The following is a 6,818-nucleotide window of genomic DNA, read 5'->3' as shown; positions in this document are numbered from 1 at the left end:
AACTGGGTGTGGAGGAAAGGAGTGAGGAGATTGGTTTGGTCTTCAGTTAACAAGAGAGAGAAATTGTGAGACTGAGATTTAAAGCTTTGGGGGGAACAAGGAAACTACAATTTAATGCTATCATTATCTTATAAAGTTCCATCCTGTATTAACAGTGGTGAGTTGTTTTCTCTGTTGTAGGGTACTGAAAGGGTGGATTTGTGAATGAGAAATTCAAATTGAGCTTCATGTTCAGACCTGATGGTTACTGGATCCGTGCCGACCTGAATATCGTTGGCCTTTTCATCTGGAAGGAAAGGTGTGTATTCTGTCCGTGGACAAGATTTCAAATGTCAGTGTGTCTGGAAAAAATTACTGCGACACAGCCAAGTCCATGTTAGCAAAGTTTGTAGCTTCGAATGGAGGCTGTTTATCAGGATTACCTCCATGGCAATGGCAGTTTAAAAAGTCGAGTTCAATTCAGCACATTGTTTTAACATCGCACCCTTCCCCCACACCGCCCGTGGCTCACTTCAGTACCTGACTGGCGCTTCAGTTTCAGTCGGATTGTCTGTCAAGATTCTGATGTGGAGGAGACGGTGTTGGAGTGGGGTGGACAAAGTTATAAATCTCACAACACCAGTTTATAGTCCAACAGGTTTTATTTGGAAGCACGAGCTTTCCGAGCACGGCGTAATTTTTAACTTTTTCAGGTCTATCTCTATGATGAGAGACTTCTTCAGTTAAGTACTTCAATAAATACTGAGGCCACATATTCCCCTCTAGCAGTATCAACTGCTATTCTGGCCCTCGGGTTAGCTACTCGTCACTTTTTATCCCCAATCCCATCTAGCTTTCTGTTGATCTTTAAAGTTTTTCTAATCTCCTAGTTTCTCGGTGATCATTGCCAATTTGTGTGCCTTCTATTACAATTTGATAGACTCCTTTATATCCTGAGCCACCCATGGCAGATTACTCCTTTATCTACAGTCCTTCTTTTTCACTGATATATACTTTTGCTCAGCACTTTGAAACATTGCTTTGATATTTTCCCACTGGCCGTCAACTACCCCATCGTAAACTCTTTGCTTCCAGTTTACATTAGCCAACTCCTGCCTCATCCTATTGTAGTCTCCTTTGTTTAAGCACAGGATCTTGGGACTGGATTTAATCTTCCCGCTTTCCATCTGTATTCTAAACTCATCCAGACTTATCACTAGTCCTTTATCAGATTACAAGGTGAGGGGACGTTTCCTGGGTGTTTTGGTTTTCATTGTCAGAGATCTTAACTTTGTAATAAAGTACAGGATGGATATTCACAACAGAGTATTCTGGACGGTGTGAATGTACTACACAATCTAAAACCATAAATCACTGTCTCCTCTCAGTTTAAAATTGTAAAACCATTATCTCATACATGCTTCCTCACTATCTAAGTTTGGAACACTAATCCACCTGATTATCCTGCATTTTCCAAAAATCTCCTTGGGTGAATGTGGTGATTTTTGGATTCATTTTTTCCAGTTATTAACGTAAGATGAGCACTGGGCACAGGAGAGGCAGTGTAGCCTTTCGATGATGATTGAGTTAGTTTGGCCAATTCACCTAACCGGCACATATTTGGACTGTTGGAGGAAACTGGAGCACCCAGAGGAAACCCACGCAGACATGGGGAGAACGTGTAAACTCCACACAGTCACCTAAGGCTGGAATCAAACCCGGGTCCCTGACGCTGTGAGGCAGTGGTGCTCGCCACTGAGCCACCTCTGCTTAAAATCTGCTCCTCTTTATTAAACTCCCCACCCCGCAATTGGCTGAATCTGTGTTCTTTACATCAGAAATCAGGTTGTGGAAGCAGGTGTCTCAGTAAAACCCAGTGACAGCCCATATGTTCTGTGTGTCTGAATGGGGATCCTATACACAACACCCTCCACCCCACACTTTTCATTCACTTTCCAGCGACAGGGCTCCAGTAGCTTCATGGGGACTACAACTCCCACAATCCCTGAGGCAGGGATCACACATGTGTGGGGAATCCTGGCACTGTAAATGTACAGAATGTGGGCCGATTTTGGAGCATGTGCTTTGGGGTAACTAGCGGAAAGTACTTCACACTGTGATTGGCTGGAGGACGAACATATCGGTTGCGGGGGCGGGAGGTCAAAGTGTCACTACACCCATGTGGGGCCAAAGGCCATCCCCAACTCGTCATAACACTGGGCATCGACCAATGGGAAACAAAGAAGGATCTGACCCATTCTCCCAGACTGAATGTTCCCCTTCTGTCCAGGATCTGCTACCTCCCTTTCTGTTTCCTTTTGTTTCATTCTGCTGTTACATTATTGACTTGCGGCAACTGAAGGGAAAGGAAGTGAACCCAGAAAGGGCGCAGAGTCTAACCAGGGACGGGAAGTGGTGGCATGGATCTGTTTATCAGTAACTCCATGAGAATGGGGAGTGTGTACATTAGGGGGTAGCAGAGTCAGAATGGTGGGAGAGAGTAAGTGGGCTGGAGGGTTACAGCTTTGGGGGAAGAAATTGGAAAAAGATATTCCAGAGAAACTAGAATTGTCTGTTCTGAATTTCTAACCTGCACGTATTCCTTTATACAGGGTGCTAGATGGTGAAGGTTTGCAGCCTGAAATCTCAAACTCGTGCAGATTGTGATTAAGTTAACTAGCATTTGAAGAACCAAAGATAGAGAATCACTCGGTCAAAATCCTGCAACACTCTCCCACACAGCATTTTTGGTCTATCTGCGCCAAATGGACTGTGAATGGTACAAGACAGCAGCTCACTACCATCTTCTCGAGGGTAACTAGAGATGGGGAATAAATGCTGGCTGAGCCAGTGATGCCCATATCCTGGAAATGGTTTCTATCTCTAGTTGCTGAAACCCAGTTGATGTTACTGCAGGATGATGAGGGATGCTGAGTACATCCTCCAGGAGGCAGCACCATCACATTACCCCTGCCTACACCCACACAGGAACACAGCAACGTCACCGGAACAAAAGGCAGTCAAACCAAAGGAGGACTGAGATATAGTTCTTCGAGGTAGAGTCATGAAAGGGGATTGGAACACAGCAGGAACAGGAGACTGAGCTGGATGGTCAGCTGTTTCCCATTGAATGGTGGAGCAGGATTGAAAGGCTGAATGGTCTCCTCCTGCTGCTGTCTCCCAGGTATGTATATAGTCATGGAGCCCGGGTAGGAAGGAGTGGGCAGGGATACTCCAGGAGATTGCACTTCCACATCAGGTTTCAGTGAGGGATGGTTTGATGGATTTTATTTAACATTTATCTGTAACACAAGGTTTGTAAATTTTTGTTTTAAAATATTGTAAAAGTTTCTTGCACAGCAAATAAAATTCAAGAAAATAAATTAAACTATCTGAATATAACAGTTTTAAAACTTTTAACCTCTGTAATAGAAAATCCTGTCTATTCCTGGACACCATCACTTTCCATCTACTCAAACTCCAGGGAAATATTCCCTCCCTATCTGAACCTTTGGTTTGATTTAACTGCTTTTCAGTTCTCGTTCTGTGAGCTGTGAAGCGTTCTTTTTCCCCATTTCTCCGACCCAGAAATGTGATCACAGCAACCTTCCCACCATCAAAATCATCATTACGCCATTTTGCTTTTGGTTAACATATAATCACCAGCAGTGCAATACTGAGGACCGCAGATGCTGGAAACCAGAGCCTAGATTAGAGTGGTGCTGGAAATGGGCTTTTGCCACAATGTTGATTTTCCTTCTGACCTGCTGTGACTTTCCAGCACCTCTCTAATCTAGATATATAATCACCCGCAGCAAACCATTTGTGTAACCAATTGAATATTTCCAAACAAAGCCCATTACGGGCCAAGCAAACCATTACAAGTGACAGAGTGAGAAGGGACTAAATCAAAGTAGAGTTGGGGGGTGGGGGCAGCGGTGGAGATAAAGCACTGTATCCCCTGCGATACCCACCTCTATCTAAAGGCATCAAGAGCATTGATACACACCACATGCTTCTTCTCCAAGGACACCCGGCTGTGTAGCCTTTATCCTCAATCATAGAATAGAATCCCGACAGTGTGGAAGGAGAGCATTGGCCCATCAAACCCCACCGACCATCCGAAGAACATCACGCCCAGAGCACTCTATCACTGTAACACAGCATTTCCCATGGCTGGTCCACCTAGTCTGCACAATCCTGGATACTGTGGACAAGGTAGCACGACTGATCCACCTAACCTGCACATCTTTGGGCTGTGGGAGGAAACCAGAGCACCTGGAGGGGACCCACACTATCATGGGGAGAATGTGGGAAATCCACATTGACCAAGGCTGGACTCCAACCTTGTACCTAGTGCTGTGAATCAGGAGTGCTATTATCACAATTTAAATCAAAACAGAGGATCCCTGCTCATTGTCCCATTGCTGTTTGTAGAGACATCCTGCCCAGAGAGACATCCTGAGGTTTAGAAAGTGGCAATGTAAGTTCAGTCAACTCCAGCCCAGTTAATGTGGTTAACAACAACAACATCAATACTGCAACAGTGTCATCATGTACAAGGTCCACTCCTGACTCTGATGGACAGTAACATCAAAGTCAGAGTCCTGCAGTCCACACGGAGCAGGTGGATGACCACTTCCCTGTGAGCACTCACCGGTCTCTCAATCGTGTTGAAGACGCAGCAAATCCCTCGTCACAGAGAGAGGTGAACAGCTCCTACCCAGTGTGAACCCGCTGGGGTCTCGGGGGCAGGATGGATCACTGAATCATTTCTCTCACACAGCATCTGAATGGCCTCTCCCCTGTGTGGGCTCACTGGGGACTCCGCAGGTGCTGCATTTGAGTGAATCTCCCCCCACACTGGGAACAAGGGAATGACCTTTCCCCAGAGTGAACTCGCTGGTGTTTAAGCAGGTCAGAGGACTGAGTGAATGCTTTCCCACACACTGAGCAGGTGAATGGCCTCTCCCCGGTGGGAATGCACTGATGTCTCCGCTGGTGAAAGATTTGAATGAATCCTTTCTCACACGTGGAGCAGGTGAAGGGTCTAAACCCACTGTGCCATCTTTGGTACCTCAGCAGATTGTAAGATAGAGTAAATCCCTTCCCATACGTGGGGCAGGTGAGCGGCCTCTCCGCAGTGTGACTGTGTCGGTGAGTGTCCCACTGGGAAGGGTAAGTGAATTCTTTATTCTGATTGAGTACGTCCTCCTGTTTCTCTCAGTAGTTATTGACAATCTCATTCCCCTCACACCAGAACCTGTTCCAGAGAGGGTTCCAGAACAGGCAGAATGGTCAGCTGCAGCTGGTCACCTGACCGGTCACTGGTCCCGAAAGGTTCACTCTCCACAGATGCTGCCAGACCTCCTGAATGTTTCCAGCAATTTCTGTTTTTATTTCTGATTTCCCAGTATTTGCAGATGTTTAGTTTTCCAATACTCATCTTGCCTGTTGCAGAGGAGTTTATTGATGAAATTAAAGGGTTTCAAAAATTGTACGTTAGGTCACACATCAGCTATGATTATCATGAGTGGCAGAGCAAAGTCGAGGGGCTGAATGGTCTCCTCCTGTTCCAATGAAAGTTATCCATCGTCAGCTTGTGGTAACATTTCCCCTCACTGCTCACTTCACCTCCATGTCGAACACACTGTTACTGACTGAACAAACCTCTTGTGTTTGAACTAAACCTGCTAATGTTCAGTGGCTCCCTCTCCTGCCACCCGGGTTTAACTCTCACCGTGGAATGCTGTCTCATATTACTGCAGGAATGCCCACAAGGATTAAGCCTGGAGTCTGTATCCGCTGGCATCCACAATCACCGTTTATTTTCTTCTTCCTCTTTCATTCTGTCGATTGAACTCTCGGATTCAATCCAATCTCCTGTCATGCTCTTCAACATGTCCATGTGGGTGGACTAGCGGCAGCTGGGATTTAATGAAGGGAAGTGGGGATTAGGCGGAAGCACGAGGAGCGGTGACAGCAAAGATAGTTCTCATTGTAACGGCAGAGTTTCTCCGTGACCCAGTGAGTGGTAAGGCATCTGAGTTTGTTCGGGGGAGACAGATTCAATCAGGGATTTGGTAAGACACTCAGACATTGACCTGTCCATCTGATTGTTAACTCGGACAGAAAGAAAGAAAGATACACATTTCGATAGCACCTTTGATGATCTGGGGCAATGAAACATGCTTCCAACCCAATGATTTCAACCTCAAATCTCTGAAAACACAGACACAAAGCTTCCTACTTGTACCAGGCTGTCTCTGAGCCTCCTCTTTCCTTGAGAAAAGCGTTTTGAGCTGTTCAGCCTTTCCTGGTGATTATAGCCACTATGTTCCTGTAAGATTTGTGACTGAACCTTTATTTTCCTTTTCCTTGTGAGTGATGAAAGTAGCAAAAACAGTTCCTGACCTGTGAGGGGTTTTGGTTTGAGTATTTATATTTGCAAATTCATTCCCACCCTCACATTCGGTGTGAAATTGATGTAAAACTGAAGGGAAGGAGTGAGTGAGCACCCACAGAACCATAAGATCAAACTAACCAACATGCCCTTCATTTACTATCATCCATGTGCCTCTCCAAGAGTGGCTTAGAGTCGCTGATGGATCTGAATCTACTGCCACCACTGCCAGTGCATTCCACGCACCCACCACTATCTATAAAGGAACTATCTCTGACATCTCCCCACAACTTCCCCCATTCACCTTAAAATTATGCCACTTTGTGGGGAAAACTCTTTCATTATCCATTCTATCTATGCCTCTCATCATCTTATAAAAATCTATCAAGTAAACTCTCACCCTCTTTCACTGCAATGACCAAAGCCCCAGCTCCCT

This window comes from Hemiscyllium ocellatum, unplaced genomic scaffold, assembly GCF_020745735.1.
Source record: "Hemiscyllium ocellatum isolate sHemOce1 unplaced genomic scaffold, sHemOce1.pat.X.cur. scaffold_118_pat_ctg1, whole genome shotgun sequence".
Taxonomy (NCBI): domain Eukaryota; kingdom Metazoa; phylum Chordata; class Chondrichthyes; order Orectolobiformes; family Hemiscylliidae; genus Hemiscyllium; species Hemiscyllium ocellatum.
This window is presented reverse-complemented; position numbering follows the sequence as displayed.